Raw genomic sequence first — 15148 nt, 5'->3', positions numbered from 1 at the left:
TAAAGAGGAAGTCATTAAGAATATACAAACTGCAGAACTTGATATCACTTTCAACCAAACATGCGTGAAAGATAATTTCCTGTCCATATATGCTTTATATATATATATATATATGTTACGCATAATGTGGACAATTGCCTAATGTGAACATTAGGCAGAAAATTGCCTAATGTGTACATCAAGCAAGTAGGTTGCGTAAAGTTTACAAATTGTTAACATTAGGCAAAAAATGCCTATTGTTCAAATTATGCAGCTCAATTTTGCCCAATGTGAATAAGGAAAACATAATTAATTAATGCAATATTAGTATAAGTAAAATAGGTCAATCGATCTCAGGGTTCAGTTGAGTCCAATCACAAATTTTTGCATGATCTGCCTGGGTGACAGCGCGAGTTGCATTTAATTTCTTTTCTTAGGCAGCTGCACCTTCCTGATGTACATTGAGTAGTACATTGACACTTTGTATAACCTTGCCCACCAGTGGCTCTTGCTGTTGCTGTTCTCATCGATAGGCAGATATCAGGAACCTCTTCAGACTTTATAAGGGTCTGTTTGATCCCACTTAGGTCAGCTGGTGTAAATTTTGTTCTAATAATAACCTAACCTAACCTAACCTAACCTAACCTAACCTAACCTAACCTAACCTAACCTAACTATAACAGACCCAAAGTTTCGAACAACATTCGAACAAAACTGTAGACACTGGTTTGTCATTCAATTCACATTAGGCAAAATACCCTTGCCTAATTTGAAAATCATGCCTAAAGTGGACATTAAGCAAGTAAGTTGCCTATTGTCAACATCGTGCAAACAAATTGCCTAATATGAAGATTAGGCAATTTCACTGCCTAATGTTCACATTAGGCAATTATCCACATTATGCGTGACATATATATATATATATATATATATATATATATATATATATATATATATATATATATATATATATATATATATATATATATATATATATATATATATATATATATATATATATATATATATATATATATATATATATATATATATATATATATATATATATATATATATATATATATATATATATATATATATATATATATATATATATATATATATATATATATATATATATATATATAATAAAAGAAGAAAGAAACATAGTTGAGGAGCCGTTTCACAACCAAACTAGAGTAATCATAGGCAAGATAATATATTATATCGGTGAATGAAGTTATTCTGGAGTTGATGATTGAAGATGTTTGTTACTTAACCAGTCGATGAAGATGCTTGGAGTGTTGGTAACGTGGAAAACCGGAGTGTGGCGGTGATTCTGGTAGCTTGGAGGTCGTGGGTATAAGGTTGATATGGTTGATTTGTGCAAGTGAAAGGTACGATGACGAGAACTCTTGGTTTAATATATGACTAGATTCGAGACGATATCGTAACGTGGCGAATTCATTTGTACTGTCTCTCTCTCTCTCTCTCTCTCTCTCTCTCTCTCTCTCTCTCTCTCTCTCTCTCTCTCTCTCTCTCTCTCTCTCTCTCTCTCTCTCTCTCTCTCTCTCTCTCTCTCTCTCTCTCTCTCAGAGGTAATATGATTTATATCTGAGCAGTGTCTATCACGGCTGACTGTGATTGAGCAGAACTGAGTGAGAAACAAGACTGACTGCTCGTGACTGGGTTACTGACTGACTGTGTCTCTGACTGGGACTGAACTCGAACTGATCTAAACTGCCTGATGAACTGACCATCCTGCTACCTGTGGCTGTGTTTATCTGAGCTAAAGACTGGAAGTGGGTGTGAAATTCCCTTCATATGTAGAGAAGGGGGGTGACGAACGCAGGTGTTATCCCTAAGGACTGGAAGTGGGTGTGAAGTCCCCTAGAGGTTAAGAATGAAGGAGAAATGACCAGGAGGGAACATATGTACGTAAGTGTTATCCATAAGTGGGTGTGAAATTCCTTTGAGAGGTGGAAAAGGGACTGGCTGGCCATGGTACACGTGCATGAATATACGAAATAGTGAAATATACATATATATATATATATAATAAAATTAATTGTTGAAAGTGATATATATATATATATATATATATATATATATATATATATATATATATATATATATATATAAGCTGCAGCTTTTTTAGTGGAGACACGTACTTGCCGAGTGAGTTGACCGACAACGCCAGTCCACGAGCCATTGGGTAGCTCTACGCCACCTGAAGGATTACCAGGAACTACATATTCGATGCTGCAACAAGGGAGGAAGTTATTTTAACATCACTTTCAATGGACCAATCTGAATGTTTAAGTAACGTAATGACGTAATGTCTATTTATTTACTTAATTTTTAATTGGAATATAAGATATTCCGATCTCAATGTAAGATAAACATTTCTAAGAATCACACATGTCGCCATTACTGATTTTCAAATGAACATTGTTTCATTGTTACCAACATCGAGACTCTCAATTATGAACAGGAAAGGTTTATTTATTTTTTTTTAAGTAGGAAGGACACTGGCCAAGGGCAACAAAAATCCAATAAAAAAAAAAAAAGCCCACTGAAATGCCAGTCCCATAAAAGGGTCAAAGCAGTGGTCAAAAATTGGTGAATAAGTGTCTTGAAACCTCCCTCTTGAAGGAGTTCATGTCAGAGGAAGGTGGAAATACAGAAGCAGGCACAGAGTTCCAGAGTTTACCAGAGAAAGGGATGAATGATTGAGAGTACTGGTTAACTCTTACGTTAGAGAGGTAGACAGAATAGGGGCGAAAGAAAGAAGAAAGTCTTGTGCATTGAGGCCGCGAGAGGAGGGGAGGCATGCAGCTAGCAAGATCAGAAGAGCAGTTAGCATGAAAATAGCGGTAGAAGACAGCTAGAGATGCAACATTGCGGCGGTGAGAGAGAGGCTGAAGACGGACAGTTAGAGGAGAGGAGTTGATGAGACGAAAAGCTTTTGATTCCACCCTGTCTAAAAAAGCAGTACGAGTGGAACTCCCCCAGACATGTGAAGCATACTCCATACATGGACGGATAAGGCCCTTGTACAGAGTTAGCAGCTGGTGGGATGAGAAAAACTGGCGGAGACGTCTCAGAACACCTAACTTCATAGAAGCTATTTTAGCTAGAGATGAGATGTGAATTTTCCAGCTCGGATTATAAGTAAAGGACAGACCAAGGATGTTTAGTGTAGAAGAGGGGGATAGTTGAGTGTCAATGAAGAAAAGGGGATGGTTGTCTGGAAGGGTGTGTCGAGTTGATAGATGGAGGAATTGAGTTTTTGAGGCATTGAACAATACCAAGTTTGCTCTGCCCCAATCAGAAATTTTAGAAAGATCAGAAGTCAAGCGTTCTGTGGCTTCCCTGCGTGAAATGTTTACCTCTTGAAGGGTTGGGCGTCTATGAAAAGACGTGGAAAAGTGCAGGGTGGTATCATCAGCGTAGGAGTGGATAGGACAAGAAGTTTGGTTTAGAAGATCATTAATGAATGATAAGAAGAGAGTGGGTGACAGGACAGAAACCTGAGGAACACCACTGTTAATAGATTTAGGAGAAGAACAGTGACCGTCTACCACAGCAGCAGTAGAACAGTCAGAAAGGAAACTTGAGATGAAGTTACAGAGAGAAGTTACAAAGCTTTGTGCCAGACTCTATCAAAAGCTTTTGATATGTCCAAGGCAACAGCAAAAGTTTCACCAAAATCTCTAAAAGAGGATAACCAAGACTCAGTAAGGAAAGCCAGAAGATTACCAGTAGAGCGGCCTTGACGGAACCCATACTGGCGATCAGATAGAAGATTGTGAAGTGATAGATGTTTAAGAATCTTCCTGTTGAGGATAGATTCAAAAACTTTAGATAGGCAGGAAATTAAAGCAATAGGACGGTAATTTAAGGATTAGAACGGTCACCCTTTTTAGAAACAGGTTGAATGTAGGCAAACGTCCAGTTTCGGGGAACAATAGGAGAGACCCCATCAGGTCCATAAGCCTTCCAAGGGTTTAGGCCAGCGAGGGCATGGGAAACATCATTGCCAAGAATTTGAATAGGTGGCATGAAGTAGTCAGAGGGTGGAGGAGAGGGAAGAGCAAGCCCAGAATCATCCAAGGTAGAGTTTTTAGCAAAGGTTTGAGCGAAGAGTTCAGTTTTAGAAATAGATGTGATAGCAGTGGTGCCATCTGGTTGAAACAGAGGAGGGAAAGAAGAAGCAAAGTTAATGGAGATATTTTTGGTTAGATGCCAGAAGTCACGAGGGGAGTTAGATCTTGAAAGGTTTTGACACTTTCTGTTAATGAAGGAGTTTTTGGCTAGTTGGAGAACAGACTTGGCATGGTTCCGGGCAGAAATATAAAGCGCATGAGATTTTGGTGATGGAAGGCTTAAGTACCTTTTGTGGGCCACTCTCTATCATGTATAGCACGAGAACAAGCTGTGTTAAACCAAGGTTTAGAAGGTTTAGGACTAGAAAATGAGTGAGGAATGTACGCCTCCATGCCAGACACTATCACCTCTGTTATTACTGTTACTCGTTATTGTTACTCGGCACACAAAGACGGGTCTCTGACACGGAAGCAGTAGTCATTCCAAGGAAAATCAGCAAAATACCTCCTCAGGTCCCCCCAACTAGCAGAGGCAAAACACCAGATGCACCTTCGCTTAGGGGGATCCTTAGGAGGGATTGTAGCGATAGGTCAAGATACAGATATGAGATTGTGATCGGAGGAGCCCAACGGAAAAAAAAGGGTGACAGCATGAGCAGAAGGATTAGAGGTCAGGAAAAGGTCAAGAATGTTGAGCGTATCTCCAAGACGGTCAGGAATACGAGTAGGGTGTTGCACCAATTGCTCTAGGTCGCGGAGGATAGCAAAGTTGTAGGCTAGTTCACCAGGATGGTCAGTGAAGGGAGAGGAAAGCCAAAGCTGGTGGTGAACATTGAAGGCTCCAAGAATGGAGATCTCTGCAAAAAGGAAGAGAGTCAGAATGTGCTCCACTTTGGAAGTTAAGTAGTCAAAGAATTTCTTATAGTCAAAGGAGTTAGGTGAGAGGTATACAGCACAGATAAATTTAGTTTGAGAGTGACTCTGTAGTCGTAGCCTGATGGTGGAAAACTCGGAAGATTCAAGAGCGTGGGCACGAGAGCAGGTTAAGTCACTGCGCATATAAACGCAGCATCCAGCTTTAGATCGTAAATGAGGATAGAGAAAGTAGGAGGGAACAGAAAAGGGGCTACTGTCAGTTGCCTCAGACACCTGAGTTTTAGTGAGGAAAAGAAGATGAGGTTTAGAAGAGGAGAGGTGGTGTTCTACAGATTGAAAATTAGATCTTAGACCACGAATGTTACAAAAGTTAATGAATAAAAAGTTGGGGGGGGTGTCAAGACACTTAGGGTCGTCGACAGAAAGGCAGTCCGACCTGGGGACATTTATGGTCCCCTCCCCAGATGGGGAATCCGAGGCTGGTGTAGGAGTCGCCATTATGATTTTAAAATTTTTGAGTGAAGGGTGTGTGTGTTATCAGGTGCTTGTAGTTTTGTGTGGAGGAAGAGAGTTGTCTTTGTGAGACACAAAGGGAAACGTTCAGTGAGGTCACAGCTGGGTCAAATGATAAGTTCACAGCACCTCCTGAACAGTGCTTTAGACCTCACTGGGAGTAATTATCATTTCGGCAGCTGTCTACTGCCTCCTCCTATTTTGGAAAAGAAGAAAAGATTATTAAAAAGGAAGTGTTTGACAAAGGGGATTGATTGATTGATTAAAAAAAAAAATAATAATAATAATAATGCGTCAGAACATCGTGGTCATATGGTGCCACTACAAAATGGTCAAAGCATCTCAACTGATAGGTGAAAAGAGACAGTTATAAGACTATTGTTGTAGAATAAAAATGCGAGAATATAAAGTGAAATAGAATTAATCAACAAAAGAGAATTGGTACAAATAAAAAATGTAAGCTGTCATTTGAATGTATTAATTTTAATTTAAGTGGTACTGACCCAGAACAGTAGGTCTGCTCGTTTCGTGCCCACTGACCTTGATATCTGGCATTCGTTATGTGCCCAAGACACTGACCTCACGAATACAGATATTTGATATTGTTTATGTGTCTCCCTTACTTGCTTTCGGGTTGGCTTGTCTCTGACAGAGGAAACAACATGTAGACCCTGTTATGACTGGACACGAGACAAAAAAAAAAAAAAAAAGTGAATACAGAGCTAAAAGGTGTTGACCACATGCCAAGTATCAGCAGGTTGTGGAGGATACCATTTTCACCAGGACTTATATATATATATATATATATATATATATATATATATATATATATATATATATATATATATATATATATATATATATATATATATATATATATATATATATATATATATATATATATATATATATATATATATATATATATATATATATATATATATATATATATATATATATATATATATATATATATATATATATATATATATATATATATATATATATATATATATATATATATATATATATATATATATATATATATATATATATATATATATATATATATATATATATATATATATATATATATATATATATATATATATATATATATATATATATATATATATATATATATATATATATATATATATATATATATATATATATATAAGAGATCCAGTTACCAAGGTCAACAACATTTTTAATTGAAAACTGAATCAAATGCCAGTTCCCAGACAAATGTCAAATAGAATTATCAAAGAGCAGATAACAATTGTCTTGAAGTCTCCCATTTGAAAGTTATGAGGTCATAGGAAGGAGGAAATACATAAACAGGCATGGAATTCCAGAGTTTACCAGAGAAAGGGATGAATGATTGAGAATACTAACTTAACTCTTGCATTAGAGAAGTAGACAGAATAGGAGTTAAAGAAAAAAGAAAAAGTTTTATACCGTGAGGCCTTGGGAGGAGGGAAGACATCAATTAGAAAGATCAGAAGAGTAGTTAGCATGAAAATAGCTGTAGAAGATAGCAAGAGATGGAACATTGCGGCGATGAGAGAGAGGCTGAAGGCAATCAGTTAGAGGAGAGAAGTTGATATGACAAAAAGTTTTTGATTCTATCCTGTCTAAAAAAGCGGCATGAACAGAATTAATACATGTAAAGCACACTCCACACATGGATGAATAACGTCTCTGTACAGACTTAGTAATTAAGCAGGAAAAAAAAAATAATAATAATAATAATAAAAAAAAACAATAAATAAATTATATATATATATATATATATATATATATATATATATATATATATATATATATATATATATATATATATATATATATATATATATATATATATATATATATATATATATATATATATATATATATATATATATATATATATATATATATATATATATATATATATATATATATATATATATATATATAGTAGGACGGGTTCCGAGTTATAGATGAGGTAAGTAGGGATACACAAGATTTCCTTCTTTATTTATCACAACGTTTCACCTTCACAGAAGGCATCATCAGGCTAAAATATTGATGAAAATAAATACAATGACAAAAATCATAAAATACCACACTAGGGACAAAATTAAAAATAAAACAGCAACCAAAAGGAGACAGGGAAGCAAGCATTAACAAAAAAAAAAAAAGTGGCAAAATACCCTATCGGCAACAGCTTATACATGACAAAAAGAATAAATAAATAAATAAATAAATAAAAATAAATAAATAAAAAAAATAAAATAAATAAAGCAAAATAAAGGCATGAAGCTATGGACAAACCTTGTGTGTTTTCGCGTGTGGTTCGGTGAGGACCGACAAAGAGTGGCGGTGTGAGAACTAGATTGGTTTACCGCAAATCAACTTTCCCAAGTTTGGGGACTAATTATTTATATAATTATTTATATTTATATTTATTTATTATGTTTAAGGTTAATGATATAAAATATTCTCTTATATCGATGCTACGCTTTATCTTTTTGCTTTTGGTCATGAGGTCAACTTCTTAAGGACATTTTTTTCACAATAATGGCTTCCCGTTAAGCATCATCAGTAATATTATCTACTATATTTCAGAAAGCAAATTTAGTCAGCCTCCCTCTAATGGTAAATAGGTTACACACAAGGAATACATAAAATTACCTTACTATAGCCATCTGAGCTATACTTTTAGAAAGACTCACTACAGTACTTAAAACATAATAACCGGACACCAAGTTCATATTTATTTTTACCAACACGTTTACTGTTATTATTATTATTATTATCATTATTATTTTTATTTTTTTATTTTTTTTTTTTTATTTATTTTTTCAGTTCAAGGACCTTTTTTTCTATTCGACTGATCTCTAACATCATTTATGAATTTACTTGTTCGAGTTGCAGGATTCGATATATCTGAGACACTAAAAAAATCTAACTTTTAGATTCAGTGAACATAAAGGTATTGCAATGCTTACACAAAAAATAGCTAGCTCACCCCCTTTTTCAGCAATAAGAACACATTCAAACACACATGATGATTTGTTTTCGGAGAAGCTCTTCAGTATATTACATAAAGCTGGCTCACATACAGACACTAAGATATTAGACGCTATTTACATTAAACACCTGAAACCTGAATTAAATAACCAACGGTGTTCATCAGAATTGTACATTTTATAAACTCTACACAGAGCTTTGGGGTTCCGGGCTCGTAACTAATCTACTTCCACTATTTATCAGTCTTCACCACACCATACGCGAAAACACACAACTTCATACCTTTACTTTGCTTGATTTATTTATTTTTTTTTTCTTTTGTCATGTATAAGCTACTGCTAATAGGTTTTTTTTTTTTTTTTTCTTCTTCTGGAGTGTCCTCGAGGTATCGAGGACATTCGAGGTAAAGATCACCAGACCTTTTCTTACCTACTTAAAATTATTCTGGCATAGCTCATAGGCTCTTAGTATGTCAATCTTGAATTCATCATAATTTTCCAAATTATCTAATGACATGCAACCATAAACATATAGCACCTTACCTTTCAACATATTAGCAACTAGGTCAACCCAGCATTTCTGAGACCAATCAAATTCTGCTGCCTTTTTCTCAAACCTCCGAAACCATTTCGTTACCTTATCGTCAAAACTCCGGTATCAGCTTCATGCTTCTCACCATCTGGCTTTCCTCCATTTGTTTCTTCTCTTCGATGTAAATTAACCTCTAATCGTGTTTTTTTTTTTCGAACTCAGATACTCTGTTCTTCACAGCATCCTCCCCCTCATGCATTCTCGCCTCCTCATAGATCCTTATCTTCTGTTCGGTCTCAGGCCTCTCAGCTTCCCTAAACTCCTCAGCCTTCAGACTCCTTGCTTCAGCTTCAGATTCCAATTCAAGCCTCCTTATTTCTCTGTCTTTCTCAGCCTCCAATTCAAGCTTCCCCAATTCTCTCTCTCCCTTTTGGCTTCCAACTCAAGCCTCTTAGCTTCTCTAGCCTCCTCTAGATATATTTTCTTCAACTTGAATCTTAGCTCCTCAGAGGTGTTTCTATTTGGAAAAACTCACCAATACTGTGGGTAGGGCTAATATTACCACGGACACTATTTTCGAGGCTCTGTATCCGAACACCGAAATGGGCTAAATCTTCACTGCCACTTAGCGCAGAAGTGGGGGGACACAGGTTGCGAATCATCCCTGCTACAAGAGTTTCCTTCCATGGTCTAGGCGGGACATTAACACACACAGGAAATAAACAAAACAAAAGACACTGAAATATCCCTCCTACGTAATTACAAGATATTCCAGTTTTATACAGGCTAGGTCGTCAAATTCTGTTACAAGCAGATCCAGCCCCTCTCCTGGGTGCACTCTCTTGGGTCAGTTTCTTCCTAAGCTTCTTCCCATGCAGCCTAATGCAGGGAACGTACAATACGAATCCAGGCAGTTTACTGGTTTCAAACAGCTGTAAAGCCTCATTGATCATCAGCTTGTTTCATCAGAACCACAGGAAAGAAAATATACACAACCTCAGCTTATCCCAAAAGGTGAGAAAGAACTCGCCAAATTATGTTCTAGAGCTCAGACAGTAAAGACGCACATATGAGGGTAAAACACCATTAGAGATACCTCCCACAGGCTAACCTCCCACTGTCCAGCATAATATTTTTTTATTTTTTTTTAACTGTCTTCACCCAGGAAAACATGCAGGATATGCCAGATAGTGAACAGGTGTTTAGAGCAGATGAGAATGAGAGGCTGACAGATATTTTCATAACTAGGGAGATAGTGGAACAGGAGATAGATAGGCTAAAAAAATTCAAGTCACCAGGACCTGATGAAATATACCCCAGAGTACTTAAAGAATGTAAAGAGATTATTAGTGAGCCGTTAGTTTCTGTCTTTAGGAAATCACTGGAGTCGGGTGAGGTACCAGTAATGTGGAGGCAGGCTAATGTAGTACCCATCTTTAAGAAAGGAGATAAAACTTTAGCGTCTAATTATAGACCTGTCAGCTTAACTTCAGTTGTAGGTAAAATGTTTGAGTCAATAATAGCGAGGAACATTAGGGAACATTTAGACAAACATAACTTGATAAATCAGTCACAGCATGGCTTCACGAAGGGGAAGTCTTGCCTGACAAACTTGTTAAGTTTTTACAGTAAGGTGTACGAGGCAGTAGATAATGGTGATAGTTATGATATCTTATATCTGGACTTTAGTAAAGCATTTGACAAGGTACCCCATCAAAGGCTCCTGAGAAAGGTTAGGGCGCACGGGATAGATGGGAAGGTGTTAGGCTGGATAGGGTCATGGCTTAGTGACAGGCGACAGAGAGTGGTAATAAACGGCTCGAAATCCGAGTGGGGTCATGTCATTAGTGGGGTGCCACAGGGATCAGTATTAGGGCCATTGTTATTTCTAATGTATATCAATGACTTGGATAGTGGAATTAGTAGTGATGTTAGTAAATTTGCGGATGACACAAAGATAGGTAGATTAATTAGGTCAGAATCGGATGCCATCGCCTTGCAGGCAGACTTAGATAGAATGAATGAATGGACGGATAGATGGCAAATTCAATTCAATATCAATAAATGCAAAGTGCTTAGCGTAGGTAGAGGAAACCCACACAATAGGTACACATTATTATTATTATTATTAAACATAACGGAGAAGGCAGAGTGGGACGAGCGCAAGCGCTATAAGTTGCCAGATGACAACCCCCACCCACCTTGACCGTAGAAAGAAGAAAGGAAAAGCAATTAGCACAATAGTAGGATGAAATCAGAGCAGGAGGAGAAAATAGGTTAAACAATTATAAAGAACGCCTCAACGAACTGAGAATTATTAAAACTCACAAAAAAATTCAACAAAAAAAATCAACAATTCTGACTTATTTAATATATGTCAGACACATTAGACAACCAAACTCTGGTAGGTACAGGGTACGAGAAAGATTTAGGAGTTATAGTTAGCTCTGAACTCCGTCTAGGGAAACAATGCATAGAAGCCAGAAACAAGGCAAATAGGGTACTAGGATTCATTTTTAGGAGTGTTAAAAGTAGAAGGCCGGGAGTAATATTAAAGTTATACTTGGCGCTGGTCAGACCTCATCTAGACTACGCGGTGCAGTTCTGGTCCCCACATTACAGGAAAGATATAGGTCTATTAGAATCAGTACAGAGGAGAATGACTAAAAGGATACAGGGGATGAGGAGTATCCCTTACGAGGCGAGGTTGAAGCTGTTAAATTTACATTCATTAGAGAGACGTAGGTTAAGAGGGGACCTGATAGAAGTCTTTAAGTGGTATAAGGGTTATAACAAGGGAGATGTAAGCAAAATTTTTAGGATCAGCAACCAGGGTAGAACAAGAAATAACGGGTTCAAGCTTGAAAAATTTAGGTTTAGAAAGGAGATAGGAAAAAAATTGGTTCTCAAATAGAGTGGTAGTTGAGTGGAACGGACTCAGTAATCATGTAGTTAGTGCTAGGACACTAGAGAGCTTTAAGAGAAGATTAGACAAGTTTATGGATGGGGATAGCAGATGGAAATAGGTAGGTGTGTTTCATACAGGGACTGCCACGTGTAAGCCTGGTCGCTTCTTGCAGCTTCCCTTATTTCTTATGTTCTTATGTTCTTATATTATGTCATTAATACTTAGTACCGTCTCTCACAAGACTCTCCCACCTGTTACCACTCTTTATATATATATATATATATATATATATATATATATATATATATATATATATATATATATATATATATATATATATATATATATATATATATATATATTAGACGCTCCGAGAGGATAACGAACAGAGATATAAAATAAAGAAGATGACGAGAGAAGAGAGAAACAAGGAGAAAGTGAGAAGCAAACATATCCCTGATAAGTATGAATTGGGCGCCAGAGTTACTTTTGTGGTGCGGATAAATGACTCCACCTGCAGTCTTTGTTGACTGGCTGTCAATCGTATTTGCGCCTGTCTTCTGACGGAAGCAGACACTGCTCTCTCCCCCTTTCTAATTAAGTGCAGTGTCTGGTTATGGAAATAGTGTGTGTTGGAATGTCGTGAGCGTTGAGTCGTATTTGTTGGATGCTTCTAATAGATCCCACAGTCGCGAGTGGGACAAACCAGAGGACTGTATAATATTGGGCTAGGTTATAGCTGTTTACTTTCTTCCCGGGTTCTCACCAATTGTATAGGAAATGGGAGGTCTTTATTCTAGCCCAGGATCTGGACAACTCTAATTTGTATTTCAGGGGCGTGTCTGTGGTGTTCTGTTGTCACTGGTCCTGCGGGGTGATAAGTGAGTCCAACTACAGTCCGTATTCATTGGCTGTCCATCGTATTCGCGCTTCCATTCTGACGGGAGTAGACGCTGTTTTCTTCCCTTTCTACCTACAAAAAAGCGTTTGGTTGTGGGTCTAGTGTGTGTTGGAGTGTTGTGAGCATTATGTGTCGTGTTTGTTAAATGCTACTGCTTATCTAAAGTTATATATATATATATATATATATATATATATATATATATATATATATATATATATATATATATATATATATATATATATATATATATATATATATATATAGGAGGGACACTGGCCAAAGGCAACAAAAATCCAATAAAAAAAATGCCCACTGAAATGCCAGTCCCATAAAAGGGTTCAAAGCGGTAGTCAAAAATTGAAGGATAAGTGTCTTGAAACCTCCCTCTTGAAGGAATTCAAACCATAGGAAGGTGGATATACAGAAGCAGGCAGGGAGTTCCAGAGTTTACCAGAGAAAGGGATGAATGATTGAGAATACTGGTTAACTCTTGGGTTAGAGAGGTGGACAGAATAGGGGTGAGAGAATGAAGAAAGTCTTGTGCAGCGAGGCCGCGGGAGGAGGGAAGGCATGCAGTTAACAAGATCAGAAGAGCAGTTAGCATGAAAATCGCGGTAGAAGACAGCTAGGGATGCAACATGGCGGCGGTGAGAGAGAAGCTGAAGACAGTCAGTTAGAGGAGAGCAGTTGATGAGACGAAAAGCTTTTGATTCCACCCTGTCTAGAAAAGCAGTATGAGTGGAACCCCCCAGACATGTGAAGCATACTCCATACAAGGACGGATAAGGCCCTTGTACAGACTTAGCAGCTGGAGAGATGAGAAAAACTGGCGGAGACGTCTCAGAACACCTAACTTCATAGAAGCTGTTTTACCTAGAGATGAGATGTGAAGTTTCCAGTTCAGATTATAAGTAAAGGACAGAACGAGGATGTTCAGTGTAGAAGAGGGGGACAGTTGACTGTCATTGAAGAAGAGAGGATAGTTGTCTGAAAGGTTGTTTCTAGTTGATAGATGGAGGAATTAAGTTTTTCAGATAATGAACAATACTAAGTTTGCTCTGCTCCAATCAGAAATTTTAGAATGATCAGAAGTTAAGCGTTCTGTGGCTTCCCTGCGTGAAATGTTTACTTCCTGAAGGGTTGGACGTCTATGAAAAGACGTGGAAAAGTGCAGGGTGGTATCATCAGCGTAGAAGTGGACAGGACAAGAAGTTTGCTTTAGAAGATCATTAATGAATAATAAGAAGAGAGTGGGTGACAGGACAGAACCCTGAGGAACACCACTGTTAATAGATTTAGAAGAACAGTGACCGTTTACCACAGCAGCAATAGAACGGTCAGAAATTAAACTTGATATGAAGTTACAGAGATAAGGATAGAAGCCGGAGTAGGGTAGTTTGGAAATCAAAGCTTTGTGCCAGACTCTATCAAAAGCTTTTGATATGTCCAAGGCAACAGCAAAAGTTTCACCAAAATCTTTAAAAGAGGATGACCAAGACTCAGTAAGGAAAGCCAGAAGATCACCAGTAAAGTGGCCTTGACAGAACCCATACTGGCGATCAGATAAAAGGTTGTGAAGTGATAGATTTTTAAGAATCTTCCTGTTGAGAATAGATTAAAAAACTTTAGGCAGCAAATTAAAACAATAAGACGGTACTTTGAGGGATTAGAACGGTCACCCTTTTTAGGAACAGGCTGAATGTTGGCAAACTTCCAGCAAGAAGGAAAGGTAGATGTTGACAGAGTTGAAAGAGTTTTGACTAGGCAAGGTGCAAGCACGGAGGCACAGTTTCGGAGAACAATAGGTGACCCCATCAGGCCCATAAGCCTTTCAAGGGTTTAGGCCAGGAAGGGCATGGAAAACACGAGAACAAGCTGTGTTAAACCAGTGTTTGGAAGGTTTAGGTGGAAAAAAGAGTGAGGAATGTACGCCTCCATGTCAGACACTATCAACTCTGTTATGCGATCAGGACACAAAGACGGGTCTCGGACACAGAAGCAGTAGTCATTCCAAGGAAAATCAGCAAAATACTTCCTCAGGTCCCACCAACTAGCAGAGGCAAAACGCCAGAGCCACCTTCGCTTAGGGGGATTGGAGCGATAGGAGAAGATACAGGTATGACATTGTGATCGGAGGAGCCCAATGGAGAAGAAAGGGTGACAGCATAAGCAGAAGGATTAGAGGTTGGGCGTATCTCCAAGACGGTCAGGAATACGAGTAGGGTGTTGCACCGATTGCTCTAGGTCATGGAGGATAGCAAAGTTGTAGGCTAGTTCACCAGGATGGTCAGTGAAGGGAGAGGAGAG

At 37.6% G+C, this 15148-nt stretch overlaps 1 long non-coding RNA gene across 1 annotated transcript in view; it reads right to left on the bottom strand.

Annotated features, from left to right (window-relative positions):
* Window positions 1–15148, bottom strand: part of LOC135094056 (uncharacterized) — a 60994-nt gene that overhangs the window by 30055 nt on the left and 15791 nt on the right. The window contains exon 3 of the long non-coding RNA XR_010263568.1: window positions 2151–2241. This is a non-coding gene — a long non-coding RNA (uncharacterized LOC135094056). The remainder of the gene's footprint in view (window positions 1–2150; window positions 2242–15148) is intronic.

This window comes from Scylla paramamosain, chromosome 44, assembly GCF_035594125.1.
Source record: "Scylla paramamosain isolate STU-SP2022 chromosome 44, ASM3559412v1, whole genome shotgun sequence".
NCBI lineage: Eukaryota > Metazoa > Arthropoda > Malacostraca > Decapoda > Portunidae > Scylla > Scylla paramamosain.
The sequence above is the reverse complement of the archived record's forward strand: the minus strand, read 5'-3'. Positions and strand labels throughout refer to the sequence as shown.